At 37.2% G+C, this 23,436-nt stretch overlaps 2 pseudogenes; one reads left to right on the forward strand and one right to left on the reverse strand.

The window, feature by feature from the left end:
• Nucleotides 1–5,807: 5,807 nt before the first annotated feature.
• LOC148192318 (uncharacterized) lies at nt 5,808–17,226 on the reverse strand (annotated as a pseudogene).
• A 5,099-nt stretch (nt 17,227–22,325) lies between these two features.
• Nucleotides 22,326–23,236, forward strand: LOC148192319 (transcription termination factor MTERF15, mitochondrial-like; annotated as a pseudogene).
• The last annotated feature ends 200 nt before the right edge of the window (nt 23,237–23,436 follow it).

Genomic DNA, 23,436 nt, shown 5'->3' on the forward strand with positions numbered 1-23,436 from the left:
ATGCCCCTCAACCACAATAGGACATCTAATGCACACGGTAGATGTCCTAATCTCTCCAGCCGCTGGTGTTGATACCACCAAGTCAAACTGCATATCCCTCTCCACTATTCCCAGCTTTTCAACACACGCCTTCGAGATGAAGGAGTGCGTCGCCCCAGAATCAAACAGTACATGACAAGGCATTCCAAACAGCAAGCATTCACCAGTTATAAGATTACCTGCGCTTGCTGCCTCCGCTCCAGTGATAGCGTACACACGGCCTACTGCTTGTGCTCGCCCCCCCCTGGGCTGATTTCTTCCCGTGTTTGGTGGTCTCATCACTGCTCTTCCACTCATGTTACACTCGTTCCCCAAGTGTCCATTTCGTCCACATCGGTTGCAGTGTTTTCCTCCCACTAGCTGAGGACAGGATGAACGATAATGCGGCCCCCCACACTGAAAGCAAGTTATATTTCCTTGTCCAGTGTGTCCGACAGGAATCAATGCTTGAGAACCACTCGTATTGGCTGATTGATTTGGACGAGTGTAAGGTATTTTCCTTTGAACAGAACCTCCCCTGGACACAATTGGTCCCCTACTAGCTTGTTGTTGCTTCTTGTGTCGTTCCGCCTCTGCCAAGTTCTTCTCCAACACCTTGGCTCTCTCAACCATAGCAGGGAACGTTCTGATACACAAGCTGGAAATTACAACTTTTAGATCACTGCGTAGACCGTTCTCAAATTTTCTGCACTGCCACTCCTCACTAGTGGCCATTGTATTGAATCGGACAAGGTGTTTAAACTTATTGGTGTATTCTGATACAGACATTCCACCTTGAGCCAGTTGTAAAAACTCCACCTCCTTTGCAAACTTTACGCTGTCAGGGAAATATTCCTCATAAAACTTATTACGGAATACTTCCCAAGTAATAGGGCGGTGAGCGTCTACCAGTATGGCCCTTGTGCTCGTCCACCAATGGCTTGCTTCTCCAGTTAATAAGTATTCTGTATACGCCAACCTGTTCTCATCCGGACACCTTTTGGCGTTAAAAATCCTCTCCATATCCCTTAGCCACTGGTCCGCCTCATCAGGAAGACATTTGCCACTGAACTTAGTCGGATGATGTTGGAGGAAACTCTCCAAACTCCATTCCGCTGCAGGTGGGGCAGCGTTAGAAGAAGATGCTCCAGGTGCACCTCTAGTTGCAGCCAGTATCTCCATCAATTGCCTTTGCGTGTTTTCAGAATTAACACGCGAGGCCTCCAAACCTTGCATAGCAGCTTGGTTTTGCTGCATCAAGGTAGCATTCTGCTCCATTAACGTGGTATTCTGTTGATGCAATCTTTCCACCACGGTTTCCAACAATCTAGTGTTGTTGGACGTTTCGGACTCATTCGGTTGAGGAGGAGGAGGAAGTCTAGGTGCCATTTGTTCTCTGGATGCAGAGAAAAACAAACGAGCATTAGTTATGTCCAAGAGTTAAAACAATAATAACTCATTAAACATGCAATAAGCACACAGCAAAAACACAGTGCACTCATAACCCTACAGTGTCCTTAGAAGAACAAAACTGCTCTGATACCAATAAATGTAACATCCCAATAAATAGAAATCTCCATTAATCAGAACTAATTACATTTACAGAAAATACAGTGCAGTCTTTAAATATAAACAGTAGCTGCTCAAAAGGGTACAGCACGTACATCAATATTTACAGTGATTTCCGTGTTCAGAAATTCAGCCAAAATACAAAACCAGTTCTGAATAATCTATTCTGCACAACTGTATACAGAACTGTCAAAATACAGTACAGAAAAATCTAATATCTACTACGGAACTAATCCCTACTGCTCCGATTTGACTTCAACTTCCACCAAGTTGGCATCCTCCAAAGTTTCTTCTTCCAGCAATGATTCCAAGGGTGCCTCGCCATCTGCTCACATCCACAACGGATGATCATTGCATTGACAAGACGGACATACAGAAACAGCAGACAACACATGGAACATTGCAAGGGTAAGCTTATATTGTTTAATTAATACAACATACATACAGTTCATGATTCAATTCACACATTCATCAAGTAACTTAATCATATAATTTAACATATAAATATATATATATGACAGACCGTCCGGACTGTATGAACCATGTAGTTACAGGCGTCCTTGCACCCAAGTGGTGTAGTAGCCGGGATATACCTAATCAGCTTCCACTTGAGGTTAATCCTTCGCCCCTGCTAAGTGAGGGATACGAAGACCTCCTGCCATTCCCACACATGACTACTCCCTTCTACGTGAAGATGAGCATCACGGAATATCAGGATGGACCAAGCCAGCATTAACTAACCACGGTCATACTTTACAAATTCCATATTCAATCATATATGAGACGTTCCTCCTTGGAACGCTCGTTCAATTCCATAATCGTATAATCATATCACATAGTGTTCAACCATCAAATCCTTTCATAGTTATAATCTTTCCATTCTGTGTTCCACTCTCTTAACATTAACGTCATGCATTCTTTAATCAAATAAAACGAACTTATTACAGAACCTTTGATTTCACGTTTCTGAACAAAAGAAACGAACTCTTATTCATTGATGGACGTTAAGAATTCTTAAAGAATTTAAATGAGATTGAATTTAGAAGTTCAGAATAATACTTAGAAGATGTTGAGTACAAGAACTTTAGGTTGAATCAAGAGAATAAATATCTTACAGAATAACTTAGATAAATAACCAGAATATTCAAAGTACAGAAAACAACTCTTACTGTCAATGAACGAACGTTCAGAAATTTACTTTGGACGAACGTCAATTACGTTCGCTCAGAATTCAATAATAAGGACGAGCGTTCAGTTAGAAACCGAACCCTGCTTTGGACGAACGCTAGGTCAATGACCGAGCACGAATTAAAACGAACGCTGGATATACACCGAGCGCTATTTAAGACGAACGCTTCGGTATAGGACCGAGCGCCAGTTCGGACGAACGTTCAGTATAAGAATGAACGCTCTGTAGAACGAACGTTCGACATAAGGTCGAACGACATTAAGGACGAACGCTCGACATGAGGCCGAACGTCACGTATTTATAAAGTTTCAAATATTTATCTAAACTGAGCTGAAACGAACGCTCATTCACTAAATTGGGGACGCTCGTTCTCGAGCAGAATTCATTCCAAATGAACGAATTCCAACTAAGTTATTTTAATGAAAAACCGAACGGTCTATGACCGTATAGTGACGAGCGTCATTCATAAAAGGGCAGATTAAAATTCCAGATTTCTCAAACTTAACAGAATTTTCCAGATTTCATTTTTTCAACTTTATAACATTCATTCCAGATTTAATTCACCTTCAACATCATTATCATACAGTTTCAATATCCAAATCCTTCCAAATATCATAAACATACTCCATTCATACATAATCAATTCAACATGCTTTTTAATCAAGATCAACAACATATATCATACATAAAAGTCAGTGTTCATCCATAACAGATCAATCAAAACCAGAATTCATATCAGATCTCAGTAACCATTCATAACAGCTCAACTTCATGAAATTCATACATGCACAATAACAGTGATCATCCATACAACTCAAATCTTATATTCTTCATTCATGCAACTCAGATCATTCAACATACAGTATAAATTAAACATATAAGCTTCCCTTACCTTATCAAGCAGTTCACTTCAATTGTTTAGAGTTTCTCTCGTGCTCTCACAGCTTTCTATCAGAATTTCACTCAACCACTTCCACTTAATCTAACATACCAAAACCGTAAACAGATCAGACTTCTAACTCATACATGCAACCAGAATTTTGGTTTGCAGGAATTTAATGGACGAAGATGCAAAGATGAGAACTTACCAGTTCAGTTCTCAATTCTGTTCGGATCAGAATGAGGTTCACAGTGCAGGGAAGGTTTCTATGGTGTCTGAAATAGGATTGGAGGAATTGATAGTGAGTGATCTTAGGGAGAAGATGAACACGGTTTAGAGAAAAGCAGAGAAATCGAAAACAGAAATTCTGAGAAGGAGATGAAGCATGCAGGAGGAAGAGGGAGAGTTTCCAGAATTATTTTTCTCTTCCTATGCAGAATAAACTCCCCAACCTCCACACGCCACTTGTCTCCCACTAACCATTCTCAGAATGCTCAAACCGTGACACATGGCAAGCGCATGCAGTGGAAGTGTGAGTGCATTTTGACGTGTCACGGTGCATTAAAATAGTGATCAGAGAATGAATTAGTGTGTATTAATTATCAGGTTCTCACAAAAATAAAATAAAATAAAATAAAATCAAATAAAATAAAATAAAATAAAATCAAATCAAAATAAAATAAAATCAGAAAAAATAAAAACAGAAATTCAAAATTCAAAATTCAAAATTCAAAATTCAAGTAAAAGATAATCAATAATCACACAAATGAACTAGTTAAACCACGAGTCCCCGGCAACGGCGCCAAAAACTTGATGCACAAATTTATGAACACCAAAATATGATGTCACAAACTTGTTTAACAATCGGCAAGTATGACCGAATCGTTTCAAGTAATAAACTCGGTAAGACCAAGTATCGTTCTGCCAAAGGACTCACAGCCTAGTTTAGTTATGTGATTTGTTGATTAGCTAAGACTTAAGAACAAAATAAATGGAGTTTAATATGCAAAAGACGAAAATAAACATGTATGCATGAGGTTGATCAATGGCTAAAACAAAAGACAAGCACTTTCAATGAAATATATTGATGAATATGTTGTTGGGGGTCAATTTCATCTTATCCACTCTCATATATTTTAGGAATTCAACATTCAAGTCATCATTGTTAATGCCACTCTCTAAATTACCTTTCAAGAAGGCTTCTCCCTAATTACGAGTTCATACGATTCCTAGCATTCCTAATAATTAGTTTTTTTAGCACAGGAGCTTAAGGCAACCAATATACTATTGGGAGAAATTCCCCGGATCTAGACTTCCCCGTACGTTCCCGTATCGACAAAACCAATAATCATGCATTGAATGAGTTAAACAAAGCAAGCATTGAGCAAAGAGGAAAAACCCTAACTAGCGATGAAAGAAAGCATAAGTCTTAGATTAAGATGCAAGCACAAATTCCATATATGAGAGCTTCAAAAGATTACATTGATTCCCCAACAAATATACAAGGTTTAGTTCACCATATTCATGGTGAACCTAGATGAACAATAATGAAAGAATGAAGGATAAAACCCTAGAAAGGTGAAGAGGTAGCCTGAGCATCCAAGATCCTCCTTCAAAGGGGTGGAAGAGAGAGTGTTTGCTTCATTTCTGCCAAAGATACAAACCCTAGGACGTCCTAAAGCTTATATACTATTCTAAAATTACAGAAAATCTAGGCCCAAGCCCATAAGTGTGCCGCTCAGCGGTAAAGTGCCGCTCAGCGGTAAGTGCGTGAGTAGTTTCTTCCCCTCAGCGGCCATTTTGCCCCTCAGCGGTTCCAACGTGAACTCCTGAGTGCCGCTCAGCGGTAAACTGCCGCTGAGCGGCAGTTGCGGCTTCTCCTTTTGCACTTTTTGATGTCTTTTCTGATTCCATCTCTCTCCTTCTTCACTTCTTTCACCAAATTCACCTTAAAACCTGCACAAAAACACTGAAATCAAGCATAAACCTGTCCAGCTCTCTTATTTCTCAAAAATATGAATAAAAGCATGATTTCAAGCTAGTTTCTAAGTGTTAAAGGTTGCTTTTAGTATCAATTTAAGCATGAAATGGGTCTTTGAGCGTCCGTCAATATAGCCTTCATGCTCGCCCACCAATGACTGGCCTCTCCAGTCAGCAGATACTTAGTGAACGCCAATCTGTTGTCGTCCGGACACCTCTTGGCGTTGTAGTCCGCTCCATGTCTCGTAGCCACTGATCGGCCTCGTCAGGAAGGCACTTCCCATTAAACTTGGCCGGATGATGCTGTAGAAAGTTCTCTAAACTCCACTCGGTCTGATGGGTAGCGGTGGAAGTGGATGCTCCGGGTGTGCCCCTGGTGGTTGCGATGATCTCCATTAGTTGCCTCTTGGTCGCTTCAGAGTTTGCGCGAGCGGCTTCCAAACTCTGTAAAGCAGCCGCGTTCTGCTGCACCAAGGCAGCGTTCTGCTGTTGTAGCCTTTCTATTACTGATTCCAACAACCTGGTGTTGTCGGACGCATCACGTTCGGTGGTTTGAGGTTGAGGAGGAGGTCTCGGTGCCATTAGTTCTCTGAGAAGCAGAGAAGACAATCGTTAGTTATGTCTAAAGAGTTTAAAATAACTCATCAAACGAATATTAAGCACACAGAAAAAACATAGTGCACTCATAACCTACAGTGTCCTTAAGAGAACAAAACTGCTCTGATACCACTAATGTAACATCCCAAAAATACAGCAATAAACCATATGATAGAATAATTACATTAATAATAACCCAAATTAGTCTTACACTATAGTCGAGCGTACGCTCATGGCCGAACGACCTTACAGAAAGAGTTACAAATTTAAGCCGTACATCACTATCCAAAACTATCCGACCGATTTACAAAATAACGACACCGATCGTTCATACATAAACAAAAGGGAAGGTGAGCGGATGTCCACCTTACTATAACTAGACTATTGACCGAACATCCTACTCTTCGGTCTTGACTTCGCTTTCTTCCAAATTTTCTTCTTCCAGCGCCTTTTCCAACAACTCGACTCCTTCTACTCACATCCACACGGATGATCATTGCAATGACAAGGACGGACGTACAAAAACAGACACGACAGGAAACGCAGGGTAAGCTTATATATGTAATTTAATTCATGCATAAACATACATTTCAAATAATTCAACACCAGATAAATTTCAACGTGCGTATCACACAAGCCTATCACTAGACTGACTGTCCGGACTGTATGAAATCTGCGTAGCTACAGGCGTTCGTGCACCCGGGTGATGTAGTAACTGGAAAACTCTCATCAGCTGCCACCCGAGATTAGTCCGTTCCGTCCAAAGTACCCCTAAGGACTGGGACCTCCTGCCGTTCCCACACTTGACCTACCCTCCTCTACGTGAGGACGAGTACTCACGGAACATCAGGATGAACCGCCAGCATTAGCATGCCCACAGTCATACTTTACCAATTCCAATATTCATCCATGAGTCGTTCCTCCCTGGAACGCTCGTTCAAATCCACATCATTTCATTCACATCTTCCTATTTCATTCCTAATCATTCTCAATTTCATCCTTCATTATCACTTTTCTCAAATTCATCTTTCATTACCAATAAGTTAAATTTCATCTTTGTTCAAAGATTCTTACGGATACTCGATACCGAACGTTCAATCCTCACTCAGAACGAGGATGAACACTTGGAACGAGATAGAGAGGTCTCCAGTTCCAAAATAGAATAAGACCGAAAGAGTTACCTTTTTATTTGAGAAACAAATCGAGTACAATAATATACCATATATGACGAACGTTATTTACCACGTAAATCAGTTGAATGAACTGACTCTCGTGAGTTCAGACCAATACTCAAAGAATAAATTAAGTACGGAGGCTCTAGGCCGGATCCAATGGATGTAGACACATCAAGACGTTAGAGAACCATACTTGGAATAATTCAAATGTAGAAACCTAATGCCAGTCAATGACCGAACATGGTAAAAGAGATTCTACTGAAATTGGACGAACGTTGTTTCATCAAGATTGATAAATTAAAAACGAGTACGAGTGCTTGGTATAAGACCGAGCATTACTCAGTACGAGCGCTAGGTGTAAGACCGAGCACTTATTTAGGACGAACGCTTGGTGTAAGACCGAGCACTTATTTGGGACGAGCGCTTGGTGTAAGACCGAGCACATTTAAACTTATAATAAAAAGGCTTAATAAATAGTCTAAAATACTATCGAAGCAGTGTTTACGGACAACAAAATATACTGTTACATATAGAACTTTAGTTTATCACAGGATACGTGGATACAACTGTGCTTGGCCGAACGCTCAAGCATAGTATTACTACACGAGGACGTTCGTCCTCAACTAGGATACTCTCCAAATGAAAGGATCACATTTCAACTATGTTTACCAGGAAAACCGAACGGTCAAAGACCGTTCAGTAACGCTCGTACGTTATCATAGGGAAAGTTCATATTCAAATTCATTTACATTCCAATTCATTTCTCAGTATACAACTTCATAATTCCATACGTTCATATTATAGTACATTTCCTATTCCTCATACAATCCATATCATGTAAGTTTCATATATTTCATACATTATACATAACTCAGCCATATTTCATTTCTACTCATTAAATCAACGAACGTTCATTCAATCCAATCATATCAACCATCATGCATCAAAATCATTCAGTCCAATAACGAACGTTCATACAATACCACAACATACAAATTAAATTAAATAAGCTTCCCTTACCTGGATACGTGATTGAACTGCCTAAGAGTAGGTTTTTGGTTCGCCCGACTACAGCTTTCTACCCTCAATGATCACTTAACTCTTCCAACTTAAACTGAACAACATGAGAATCACAAATAACTTAGACTACGCCCCTGCATGCAACCAGAACTTGGTTTGCATGTAACAAAAGATGAACGACTAAGGACAGATACGCTTACCCGCTCAAACTTGAAACTCGTTCGGTTCAAGATGAAGCTTGGGACGCCGGGAATGCTCCTACGGTGCCTGAACGTTGATTGGAGCAGAGAAAAGATGAGTTAACGTACAGAGAAGGGAGGGTTTTCTAGAGAGAAGAAGGAGAAATGGAAGATCAGAATTTGGAAAGGAGAAGGTGCATACAGAAGAGAGTGGGTACGAGTTTTCAGAAAATCACTTTTGTATGGAGGAGAAAACAAAATTGGATTGATGTCTGGAGGGGTCTGTGTTTAAATGGAGCAAGATGTGAGCTAATATATATGTGTGCGTGAATGATAGAAGAGTGTGGTGTGCCAGTTTGTTTAGGAATTGAATAGAATGGTTGGGATTTAAGGAAAATTAATGTTTAATTCTAGTTAGGACCCGTGGAAAGAGAAGAAGGACAAGAGTTAGATTGGTTTCTCACTTTGGTTTAATTTGGAAGTAGTTTTACTTATGTGCAGCATGTAAATCTTAAAGAAAAGGAAAGTAAAGATGTGCATGGGTTATATTTCACCACAGGACTACGTAAAATAGGAGAGAGTATGTGAGGGAATGTTGAGAGGGTAAGGGTCCCGTGTGGGTCCTACGGTGTTAAATAAAGAAATTCATATTTTAATAAAAGGTGTTGTACTATGCTGCTCTTAGGAAAATCAAGATTTATAAATAATATATTATATTATATATTAACATATAATATATAATTCTTTTATGATCTTTGTATATTATATATTAGATTTCATTCCGTTTTTATAATCTTTGTATATTATATAATAATATATAACTTTTATGCAAATTATTATATAACGGATATATTACAGTAAAGAAACTTAACAAGGTTAAGTTATAATTAATATTATATTATTATATATGTATTAAAACTATTAAGTTCAGGGGATTAAACTTTTAGCTGGAATTGTTTTCTTAGTAATATAAGTTAAGTGATGGTACGAATAATTTTCATAATTTAATATGAGGGATTTTTTTTATGTATATAGAATAAATAATAAAAGTTGAATATTTCTAGGTATTGTGGTAGTAGTTCATAAAAGTCGTTATAATTGTATATGTTTTATGGTGATTTATTTGAAGTCGTATTATTTTATAAGATGTAGTATTGTATATGAAGATGTAGTATTTTATAGGCTTAAATGCTTACTTCATCCCATGTTAAGGGGTGAATTTCTGTGTAGTACCCGGTTTTAAAAATAAAGACATTAGGTCCCTGTGTTATGAAAATTATATGAATAAGGTCCACAAAGAAAGAACAAGTTCAACAAATCATCAAAGAAAAAACTAAACAAGAGAGAGAAAAAGCTGGACAGTAAAAGAGAGAAGAGAAAAAGTACGGCCACATCAGCATGGACTTAACGTCGTTGCTGTCAACTTAACGGACATGACCTTATTCATACACTTTTCATAACATAGAGACCCAATGTCTTCATTTTTAAAACCGGGTACTAAACAGAAGTTCACCTCTTAGCATGAGGACGAAGTAAGCATTTAAGCCTATTTTATATGGTAAAACCTTGTGTTTGACGAGTTAATATCTATTAATGAGAAGTGTGGAATGTATTGAGAATATGTAATTATGAGGTGAGCGTTTGGAAGTTAGTGGCATGGGTTGGTGGTGTTTTGGTTAATGGGTTGTTAAGTTGATTTACTTAATTGAATAATTATTTTGAGTTGTGAAAGTTTGAAACTGATGGATAAAGGTTATGTTGATAGTACTTATGAAAGGTAATGAGGTTGTGTTATAAATCTTGTAATTATGGGGAAAGACATATTATTGAGATTATGGATGTAATGTGTTGAGAATTGTGTTTAAACCCGATGATTAGTGGTATAATATATGTTAGTGAGAATGTGTATTGGAGTTGTGATGTGAATATAGAACTGTACATGTTATTGAGAATGGGTATTAATATGTGATGTCGATATGAAGCTATGTTATTTCCTTGTATTATCGTCGATCATGTGTGAGCTTTTCGTACTGCTCTACGTTAAGGATGTGATGTGTTGGACTCTTGTTTAGAGATATTGATTCAAGTGTCACTTCCCTCTATGCGGGGAGGTGGATGTCTCGCCCAAAAGACTTCGGCTCGTGCTGAGTATAGTGCACTAGTGCGCGTGGTACCAGTGCTTTTACTCGTTAGTCCTTGAGAAGTCGGGGAGATAGGTCAGAAGTCGCGATGGAAGACGAGTCGAATTGCCCTGTTAGTGAGAACAGGTTCTTGTTAGTGATAACAGGTCTGACGACACAATAGAAGGAAACGACATTGGTTCATGAATGGTGTGGCTATGATAATATGATGTGATGGAATATGTTATATGATTATATTACTCTGTGATTAAAATGAAATATGTTTTGTGGTATGTTATGATATTTCTGGTTGCTCACCCTGAAATGTTGTGGTTGTGATTTCCACCTACGATGATCGTACTTGTACGAGTTGCAGATAAAACTAGATCGAAGTAGCTGATGTAAGAGTTGGGATATTTGATTTTGGGAATTATTGTTTTTTAAAGTTTTCAGACTTGATATTTTTATTGTAAAAGAGATTATTTGAGATTTTTATTTTGAACAAATAACGTTTATTATTATGTTTTGCTTCTGCATTGTAATCGAATAAAATTTGATTATCCGAAATAATTTTTTTATAGAAAAATTTTGAAAAAAAAAATTTACACCGTGACATCTCAAAACTCGGGGTGTTACATTTGGTATCAGAGCCAGGTTTTTGAAAAAACTTTTTTAGACTTTGGGGAGTGAGCTCGTCTAGCTTTTGTTGTGTGACTTTAATGCTTGTGGATTTGTATGAATATGTTGAGTCTCTTGTGAAAAAGAGTAGATCAGGTTATGTTCTTCAAGTTTAGATAGCAGTATTGGGTATCTAACTAGAAGTATTAAGAACAGAAAACGTCTTGATAAGAGTAGTGAGAGTGCACACTCATGACTTGATATTATAGATGGTTTTCCTTTCATAATTAATTCTGAAGTTTTGAGAAAGAAAAAGTTGTGAATCCAGTGTTGTTGTTTTTAGTGATTTTTGGCATGTTCTTTTCTTTATGGTAGTGTTTGATGTTCTATAGTGGATAAAATAAAAATATCTTTTATTTTTATTTTATAATTTTAAATATTAGATACTTAATTATGGTATGGAATTAGGTGATTAAAGTATTTAGGAGTAGTATAAAAAGTTATTAATTAGTTTTAGTTTTATTTTTAAATTTTCAGAATGGGTTCAGAGAAGAGAGTAAGTTATTTTTTATATTAATTATATGATCCTTAAGTTTAGGAAAGGGAAAACGTCTGTTTTAGGTAGTCTCCGTGAATCAAGATAGAATTAGTTTTTAATGTATCTTTTGGCCATTAAAAATAGAAGTGTTATCACTCCGGTAAGTGTACCAAATCATATCAAGTAATAATAAATGGTAAGATCAATTGTCGTTTTCCAAGAGACTCACAACACTAAACAGTATGTAATCGCTTAACTAATTAAGACTTAAGAACAATTTTTGGGGTTTTTGAATGTAAATGCAATAAAAATAAACATGAATGCAAATTTGATCAATTAAGGCTAAACACAAGAATGAATGGATGAAGTTGATGATATTGTTGTTGGGTTTAGATTTCACCTAATTTACTCTCATGCATATATGAATTTATCTTCTTCATTAATGTTAATGCCACTTTCTAATTTACCTTAAACCCAATGTCTCGGTGAAGAAAGCCTACTCCTAATTACTAGTTCACAATGTCTTGTCTCCCTAGCAATTAATCATGCATTACATTTGCACAGAAATTTAAAGGGAACCAACCCTCCTATCCCTATGTCTAGGTAATATTGCTTTTGAGAGAATTTTCCCAGTTCTAGATTTTCCCATATGTGTCCATATCGACAAAATCAATAATCATGCAATTGAATGAGTTAAACAAAGCATGCATAGAGCATAGAGGAAAAACCCTAAAAATTAATGAAGTTAAGCATTTATAAAATAAATCAATTCAATACATGAGACTTTAGTGGTTACATCTTCCCCAACAACAAATAAAATTTAGTTCACCATAATCATGGAGAAACTAGATGAACAATGGAATGGAAGAGATAGAAAAACCCTAGAAACTGAAGAAGAGACTCCTGCATCCCCAAATTTGCCTCTAGAGGAGCAAAATGTGTGTTTATATGCTTATGCCATCAAAAGATACAATCCCTAGAACGTGCAAGTCCTTAAATAGAACATAAAAATAACAGAAAACGGGTCCAAGCCCACGAAACTGGCGCTCACTGCCCCAAAAGGGCGCCCAATGGTAGCTGCGGCACTAAACTGACGCTCAGCGGTGGTGCTCAGGCATGAGACAAAAGATATTGGCGCTCAACGCCCTTTTTCTACGCTCAACGTCCTTTTTCTACACTTTGTTGAATTTGCATTCTGGTTGACTTTTTTGCACTCTTGTTGACTTTTATGCATTCTGGTTGATTTTTGTGCATTCCAACTATTTGGTACTTTACTCTTGTTTCAAATCATTCCAATAGCCTAAAAAATCAAGGGAATTTAGTGATAAAATCATCAAGTATAACCTCAACTCTCTTATTCACAAAACTAAAGTAAAAACATGAGTTCAAGCTAGTTTAATATCAAAATTAAGTATAAAAATAAAAGTATTTCAATCGTTATATTTAGGAGTAGTATAAAAAGTTATTAATTAGTTTTAGTTTTATTTTTAAATTTTCAGAATGGGTTCCGAGAAGAGAGTAAGTTATTTTTTATATTAATTATATGATCCTTAAGTTTAGGAGAGAGAAAACATTTGTTTTAGGTAGTCTCCGCGAATCAAGATAGAATTAGTTTTTAGTGTATCTTTTGGCCATTTAAAGATAGAAGCAAGGGAAGAATTAAACGAAAAATATGTTATGGATACCGAGATAGATTCTGAGCCGTTGGAGATTAGGGTACAGTCTGTTTGAGTTATAGATTAGGTTAAAAATATAAGAAAGCACACGATAGTCGGGAGAGTGGAGGAAACAAGCCCAACCCTATATTCAGTACACTACAAAAAAGAAGGGCATTATCGAAGGCCAGGAGCCCTCGGAAACAGCCCAAAACTGTCGGTAAAAGGTAATTACAGATGGTTTATCGACGGTCAAAGAGCCCTCGGTAAATCCCTTGTCGCTAACATTTACCGAGGGCTTCCGCCCTTCGGTAATTACCGAGGGCCAAAAGCCTTTAGTAATTACTGAGGGCCAAAAGCCTTCGGTAATTACCGAGGGCCAAAAGCCTTCAGTAATTACCGAAGGGCATTCTCAACCTTGTCCTGTCATGCAGCACTGGACTTTGCATTTGGAAACATAAACCTCCAAAAACCTATATTTGCAACATATAATAGTCTTTAATATGCACCACAAACCACAAAAAGGTACAAAAAATATCAAGTACCACTACAACTGAAATTGAGCATTAAAACAATATTGTATCCACTAAAACAGTCACAATCTCAACATTTATACATAGTCCAACAACAACCTTTAACAACAATAATACCTACTTGACATAAAACAATATCTCCAAAAGCTATAAACTACTCAATCAGATTAATAAATGTCAAATAGCCAAGGATTTTTATGCAGAATATACCATCAAAAAAACCAGATTTTTATGTAGGTTATACAGCAAAATAGTAAGGTATTTTTGCAGAATTTTACACCAAAACAACAAAGATTTTATGCATAATTTACAGCAATACAGCAAAGCTTTTCTGCAAAATTTTGTAACTAAGACAGCAAATGTTTTTTGCAGAGTTTTATAACTAAAACAAGAAGGTTTTCTGCAGAGTTTTATAATTAAAACAACAAGATTTTCTGCAGAGTTTTATAACTAAGACAATAAGGTTTTCTACATGTATTGACTCCAGTTCAGCAATTAAGATCATACTCCCATTTAGCAAACAGATAAGTGCAGTGCAAAAATCATTTACTTCAATGTTATATCAATTTTTCATGCCTAATTAAACCATTTCTCATGCTTTTGCACATTCTTTTTATATCAATAATACTTATGCTTGCTTAACATAACACTTACTTTATCCTTTTCATTATATGTTAACTTGATTCCATACAATTAACTTAGCTTAGATATTATACATGATCAACATAACATACCTATCTTTGCTTTGACCGAAAGTTATACTTAGTAATTCATACCAACTTAAATACCATAGAAAGTAATTAGCCACATATCAAACTCTTAGGTATGTGAAATAATCACACCCTAAACAATCAAGATTCAATCATTAACCATAAACTACCAACAAGATGTTGTAACATGATATAATTCCATTCAAATACATACATACATACATATATATATATATATATATATATATATATATATATATATATATATATATATATACATGTTTATGTCTAGAATAATCCTGCTGTATATAGTACAACAGAGTTTAGATGCAAGTAAAAAATAAAGCAATCTTTTCAGTAATTATACATTCACACCAAGCAAATGAAATTTTATTAACTTCCATAGAACTTAGTCAATCAAATGTAAAATGAGTTACAATGAAACAATTTACTATGTTAACAATCAAATTCCAGATTGCATCAAAAGAACTCAATTAATTCACCCTTACACTACATTTTAACAAAACACACAATTATTTCCCCAAAAGAACTCAATTATTTCCTCAAAAGTAATTAATATTATACTTGCAAAAAAGTGATTTAGCCAGTGAGCCAACTAATGTACAATCTTTGAATTCAAATTCACCAGTACTCTATATGCTTTAAACACTTGTATCCTATGTAAAGAACCAAACACTTCTTTTGGATCCTCTGTGAAGAACAACAACAATAATATCATATTCATCATGTTCTATTAACAATCCTAATAAACGTAGAGCATAAAAGGTCTAATTACTTTAACTTCCTAACCAACAAAATCATGCGTATAGATACACAAATTCTCAATGAAAGGGAATTTAGTTGTTTTACCTTTGTGGTCGAGAAAGACCAAATAAAACTTGGAGCCAGATAATGCCATATACTGCAACTCCTATTCTTTGATGACTATTGTTGAAGAGGTTGTTGAAATTTTTTATGGACATGATTGCTCCAACTGTGGCAAGCAGCACAACAATCATCTACTGAATAGAAATTCAAAAGTATATATATCATGTTAAAAAGGAAAATGGCATCAGTGAAAGAAATACTTTAGACATAAAAGGTTATTTAATAAAATGCCTTTCTCGTCCTCAAAGTATCCACATATGTCTTTTTTCAATAAACTAGGAGGTAATCACCAATGCATAATCTCATTAGGTACTAACAAGCTTTAGGGTAAAAAATGAACTAAAATTCGGAATCTAACAGTAAATCAATGCTACAACTAACCTTATAAAACTAATATATGGCCATTAACAGATCCAGAGGCTTTCCAAATGAATTGGATTTAAAGTTAGAGGTTAAAAAGGGCAAACAAGTTCTGAATTCATTTATATATCCCCTTCAACTCATATAGACATGTACTAACAGTACTAATTATGCATTCAATTGAGCAAGGTGAAGATAAAAGTAGATAGATATTTTGAAAATACTATTACAAGAAGCATATAGGCCATATTGAAAATACTGTTTACAACTCTTTTGGCCATTTTCACAGCACTTATTTTCTCACTACCGTAAATTCTTGTTCTATGATTTTGTAGATCATTGTTTTTCAAGTTAAAGTAAAAGAAATTACAGTAGAAACAATCAATTATTACATTTGATTTGGAGTTGTGATGTAATATGGACTTAGATATACTTGTGGGGAAAAGAACTATAACATTCTAAGCAAAAACTGAATGTGTACCTGTGGGGAAAAGTGGAGTACTTAGTCATTGGCACCTTCACGATGTTCCTCCTGGCATTGGATGCAGACTTTTGAATGGCGGCGATGACTTCCTTGGTCTTGCCAACTCCGATGCAATCTTAGCCATTTTTGTTGCCGACAATGAAGACAGCTCTAAAGCGCAACTGCTTCCCTCCCTTAACAACTTTCGTCACCCTTCTCACCTGGACCACCCTATCTTCGAACCCGTCGCAGACCTTCTCCTTCTTCGAGTTGGACCCGAACCCTGTGTCCTGCTTCACCAGGGCGTCCGTTTCGAAGACGTCATTCCCGAGCACGGAAACGCCGCTGAAGGTGGGGCCGTAGAGCTCCTCGTAGGTTGCTGCGATCTCGTCCTCCGTCTTGAGGGGGCCATCGTCGAAGGAGGGAGGGGCGACAAATCCCTCCGCAGGCTCCAGGGGGTTGAAGTCAATGTCTTCCAATGGGTTGACGTTGTCGGAGGTGTCGATGTCATCAGAGGGTTTGCATTTGGTGTGGAGGAGGAAGGGGTGGTGTTGGGGTTTGGCGAAGAGGAGGGAGACGATGTGCGGCGGCGAGGGGAGGAGAGAGAAGCGGGAAGAAGCGGGAATTGCGAAAAAATGGCCACCGTTGAGATTAGGGTCGAGAGGTTTTGGGAGGGAGAAGATTTCACAATACTGAATTTGGGAGAATGGGATAGCGAAATCCCAAATTCTCATTTCACTCAATTGAACCTTTTACCGAATGACGTATTCCTTCGGTACTGTCACTGCCTTATCGAAGGATAAAAGACTGTCGGTATTAATCCTTCGGTAATAAACATATTTCTTGTAGTGGTAGTAGAAACGGTGAGAGTTTGTGAGAGAGTGTAAGACCACATCTTCTCTAGTGCAAGTCCGTGAGCGAAACAAGGGAGCATGGAGGGCTTAGAGACTAACCATTGGAAGGAAAGCATTTGGGGGTGGCTAGGATATATCATGCGTATTGGGTTTGGATGATTTTCTTGCGCTTATTCTCGTTTGCAAATGCCATTGAATAACAAACTCAAAGTTGTGAGAATACGTCTTACAAAAACAGGTAATATGGCTCGAATAGATACTAGTAAAAGTGGTTGCATTAAGACATGACAATTGTGAAACTTTAAACCATCTAACTTTAAATCATGCATAGAAAGAAGGCTACTAATATTCAATGAATAACCTTGTGGAACCTTCATACTATGTAAACCTTGACAAAAAAATTTCGTTTCTTTTTTTGAAAGACTGTGACAAGCAGGAGGAAGATAGGTGCGTCTTCCTATGGATTCCAGATGTAACTCAGAACATATTCACATGTCAACCAAGTCTTGTCATGCTTTCACTCCATTTTTTGTCTTTCCTTTTACGTTTAGTAAAGTCCCAACAACATTATCACATACATTTTATTCAACATTCATCACGTCCATGCAATGTCGCACATCAAGTTTACACCAATATGGAAGATTAAAGAATATTGTTCACTTTTTCCAAATGTTTTTCTCTATAATCTTCTTTTTATGTTTTCCGAAGACAACATCAATGTTCCTCACCTAGTTGTATACTTCTTCCCCATTATGTGATCTGGACACTACATCATCTTCAGGATGTCCATTAAACGCTTTTTTCAATCTACGATAAGGGTGATTTTGAGGAAGGAATCCTCGGTGTCTTGTATACACAGTTTTTTGTCCATGCTTCAGTTGAAGATAACTAGTATTTTCTCCACAAATCGGACATGCAAAATGACCTTTAACACTATAACCACTCAAGTTTCCATATGCTGGGAAATCTTTTATGGTGCAAAACAACATTGCACATAAACGAAAGTTTTCTTCTGAATATGAATCAAAGACTTCGACGCCCAGTTCCCACAACATTTTTAAATAATCAACTAACGGTTTTAAATAAACATCAATGTCATTTTCAGGTGTTCTAGGACCCGATATCATCATAGACAACATCATGTATTTTCTCTTCATGCACAACATAGGAGATAAATTGTAAATGATCAATAGAACTGACCATGAGCTATGTTTGCCACTTAAGTTGCCATAAGGATTCATCCCATCGTTACAAGTGCAAGTCTTAAGTTTCTTGGCTCTGCACTAAATTCGGGAAATGTTTCATCAATCTTCTTCCATTGTTGGGAATCAACTGGGTGTCGAAGAAGATTATCACATTTTCTTCCATCAACGTGTCACATAAGATTCTTCACATCTTCTTTAATAGAAAACAATCATTTCAACCTAGGTACTATAGGTAAGTACCACATGACCTTAACCGGTTGACCATCATTGTCTTCATTGTTATTTCTTTCAAGTTTCTTCTTAAATCGTGACGAAACACACGTCAGACACACCTTATTGAAGCGTACTGATCTCTACACAATACACAATCATTGGGACATGTATGTATCTTTTGGTATTCCAAACCCATTGGACATAGAATTTTCTTCGCGTCGTAATTACGTATAGGTAACGTGTTATTTTTTGGAAGCATCTCCTTCAGCAACGCCAACAATTCCGTGAAACTTTTTTCAGTCCATCCGTTTCTTGCTTTCAAACAAAACAATTTCAAAGTTTTCAACAACCGTGTAAAATTGATGCATTTTGGATACAACTCTTGCTCTGAATTGTTCTTAAGACTTTCATATAAATGAGCTCTTCCAAAATTTTCTTCGCCAACGTCACGAACCATTTCTTCTAAATGATCACATATTCATTCGTCGACATAATTTGAACCTCTTAACGTTGTTGGCTTATATAACACTTCCTCATGCCAGGTCCAAACTGTAGAACTTCTCATTATTTCATGGATGAACAAATGATCACGGATGTTATCCAAGTCTTCAAATACTTGATTGAGACAACGAACACAAGGGAAAAAATATGTTCGTTCACTGGTTTTGCGTGTTCTTTAACATATTCTATGAAGTCAAAAACCCCTCGCATATACTCTTCACTAATACAATGCTGATGAATCCAGCTTCGATCCATACTACTTTGAGTAATATTAAAACAACAAAAGTAAAGAACTCACGTCAAAAAATGAAACTAACTTACGTCTAGAACCAACAAAAAATACATATCATACGTTGAAGGAAAAAAAACTATCATACTTACACGAACACAAATATATATCGTAATACATATATCATACGTCTGGAATCCACAAACACAACATCAAACACGGACACATATATCATACGTAAGAGACATTGATGGAAAAAAAAACCAACCTCAAAATGGTGTCGCTAGAGAAGATGCACTTCGCTGACCACGTACGCAAAAAGCCTAAAGATAAACGAAAATGAATCAGTCAAACCAAATGAAAAAAAAAGTAAATGAGTATCAAATAACATTCAAAAGACATAAACGACTTAAAACACCTCTCTAACCCTCTAATCAAAATATAGGCATATACAAATAAAGAACAACATCAAGATATCCCATCTCTTGTAGTCTTTAATCACTTTGAACAATCCTCAAAGTCCAGAACGCCGCACCTTCTCTTCCTGTAGTGACAACAGGGCAACCACAATCTTCACTAGATTGAGAGAAGAAGTTGATCACGTATCAGACACCTCAAGTGCAGGCTGATCAATCAGTCAATGCGCACATATTCTTGCTCGTCAAGCAATCACCAAAGAATGAACACCTTAGTCTTTCTTGAAGGATTCTTGTAGCTTTAGCACATTCTACCAGAGATCAATAATCTGAAACAATTCAATCAAAACGTTAGATTCACAAAGGTCTTTGCAGAAATCAAATTCGCATCTGTATATAGTCTTTTACAAAACTGACGCTCCTAAGTCGATTATGCTACTAATAGAGTCGATTATACTCAGACAGTTAATAGCAATCAAACCAACTTAATTGATTTCGCATTTAATAAAATTGACTCACAATCAATGCTTAGTCAAAGATATAAAATATAGTCGTTAGACATCACAAGCATTAACAGAATTTCAAAACATAACTAACTAAGTCGAGTAGCTTGCACATACAATCAACTTTGTAACACTTCAATGCTGTTTTGAAAAACTTTCTTTCCAAAAATACTCACAGCACACTTTGAAAAAGTTTGTGCAAAGCCACGAGTTTTAATCGACTTACTTCATAATGAAGTTGACTTAAAACTGTTGTTTTGCTACACAATTTAAGTTTAACTAAAGTGTATGTGGTTTTCCTTTTCTAAAACATATGTCATGCATTCATAGATAAAATCTCATGTAAAATACAGTGAATTGCAGCAATGACAGAATCAACACAAACATGTTCTAAAATAATCATAAACATGAAAGTTATGAACAATTAACACATAAACAACACATAACAAACAATTTGTTATTAATTATGTTGTCATCATAAAAAACCAGAAGTTCTTTGAGATTGTAAGGTTTGACTAAACCAGTGCTCCCCTTATCAATAATCTCAACAATCACCCCATTTTTTTATGATGCACAACCATGATTAATAAACAACCACGTTGTACAAATCAAATCATATCATATCAAAATGTATCAGAGCAATTGATCAACAAATGATCAAAATGTATCAGAGCAAACGTTGAAATATTCTCATTTTTTATTCAGAGCAAAAAACATATCAATTCATATCGGAACATATCAGAGTATATAAGAGCAAACAAAATGTATATCAGTGCTCAAACAAAATGTATATCAAAGCTCAAAATGAATATCAAAGCTCAAAATGAATATCATAGCATTCTCCCAGCATTCTCCCCTTTTGTGCATTAGCAAAAAAGGTATGCCTTATGATAATGATATGATGACAAACAGTTGTTCAGAGATGGATCAGTAAATCATATTAATCAAACAATGATGCTCGCCCTGTCACAGATAATCACATGATAAAGATATAATCTCCCACTTAAGTGTAGGCATGTGAAATTATGTAAGATCCTATCCAATGCTCCCCCTGCCATTATCACTAGTAAAAAAACTGTTTTTTAACTCGTCCTATAGGCTTCGATTTAGGAGAAACCGAAGCCTATCAAAACGCGATGACATTTTTGTAGTTTAGGCGAACTTATACACCTCGGTTCAAGGGGACCCGAAGCATATAAGGCATATTACCTCGGTTGATAGTAAAACCGATGCCTAAAAGCCCATCTTTTGAAGTCTGCGTAGAGCCTATGATTTCGATTTGTTCCGAACCGGTGCAAAACCATGTTTATGCCTCGGTTTAGGCGGGAACCGAGGCGTATAACCATTTCATTTTTTTTTATTTTTTCTGAGGACTATATGCCTCGGTGGAGAGTAGAACCGAGGTAGTATTGCTTAACTCTCGTCAAGAAAAAAGAGATAACCTACAGTGTTTCATTTCCTTCTTCCTCTCTCGTGCAGAAAACTCTCGCTTTTGGTTTAGTTGGTGCCTTCATTGCGGTGGCGAACCTATTCCAGAAGTACGATTTCCCCTCTTCCCTTATCCCTTCCTTCCTCTCCTGCAACCCTTCCCTTCTCCACTCCCCTCTCCCTTAACTTCATCATTCCCTCACCACCCTTTTTTCTATCTACATCCCCCAAAACCACCTTGTTTCCCTCCTCACAACTAATCCCTCCCTCCTCCACCATTCCTTCCACCACACCCTCCAATCCTGTCTCCCCCATCTCTAAACGTGCTTCCCCATACTCTACCCTTCCACCCTCCTCAACCTCCTACTCTCTTCCACAAAGTTACATCTCGACTAGCTCCAACTCTCACCTAAGCTCAACGCGCTTAAAACTAATGTCGCGTTTTCCGACGCTACCGTGCCCAACATTCTGGAAGGGTTCCCCGATGTGGTTGTCACGGGCGAGAACAAAATCACGAGCGTGATAGATTTTTCTCACGGGGTTCGGAATTCCCCGAGACGAGATTGATCTCGTTGTCCGTTCGGTGTTGAGTAGAGGCTGCTGCCGTTGTTTCGGGAAATCAAGGAGCTAGGGTTTTCCAATCGTGAGATGAGGAGAGAGATCTCACGGGACCTGAGGATTCTGGGGATGGAAATTGGAGAGCTTACATGGTGTTTGAGACTGATAGAGAGTTTGAAATGCAGAGAAAGTATCAGAGAGGGTTATAGGTTCGGGTCTGATGAGAGTGTGTTTTGAGGTAAAATTAAGAGTGGATTGTTTGTGTGGGTATGGTTTGACTCGAACGGATGCTCTGAAGGTTATTTGGAAGGAGCCTAGGGTGATTTGTTACGGGGTTGGGGATGTTGCAAGGAAGGTTGAGTTTCTGGTGGAGAGGATGAAATGTAGTGTGGAGTGTTTGGCTAAGGTGCCTAAATACTTGGGTGTGAGTTTTGAGAAGCAGATTGTGACCAAGTATAGTGTGGTGGAGTGTTTGAGGAGGAAGGGTGCCATTGGGTTTGAGTTTGGGTTGAAGGATTTGGTTATGCCTTCTAGGCTTAGGTTCTATAATCTTTATGTGAAGCCATACCCGGAGTGTGAAAAGATTTATGGAAGGTTTTCTGGATGTGGTGTTCAAGTTAAGACGAAGCATCTTGCGGGACTATGGAAACGTTTTAAACTGCGTAAAGACGCACTGCTTCGGTTTAAAGGGACCGAGGCATAAAGTCTTGCCAAAAAAAAATTAAAAAAATTAAAAAATTCTACTGCTTCGGCTAAATTTGAACCGAGACAAAATTCTACTATTTTATGCCTCGGTTCTGAACCAAGGAAAAAAATCTACCACTTTTTACCGCGCCTGGATATGTCTCGGTTCAAGAACCGTTGCCTATGAGCAAAAATAACCGCGGTCGTTTCTCCTAACTGCACTAGTGTATGCATGCTTTATAATCAAAACCCAAATGCACAATGCAGTTTTCACAGAACATTTAAGAGCATGTATAAGCATGTGACAATATTGTATCATATCAAAAATTGTGCAAACACATCAATGAAGCATA

Source organism: Vigna umbellata, chromosome 9 (genome assembly GCF_029865625.1).
Source record: "Vigna umbellata cultivar VRB3 chromosome 9, Vumbellata_1.0, whole genome shotgun sequence".
Taxonomy (NCBI): Eukaryota; Viridiplantae; Streptophyta; class Magnoliopsida; order Fabales; family Fabaceae; genus Vigna; species Vigna umbellata.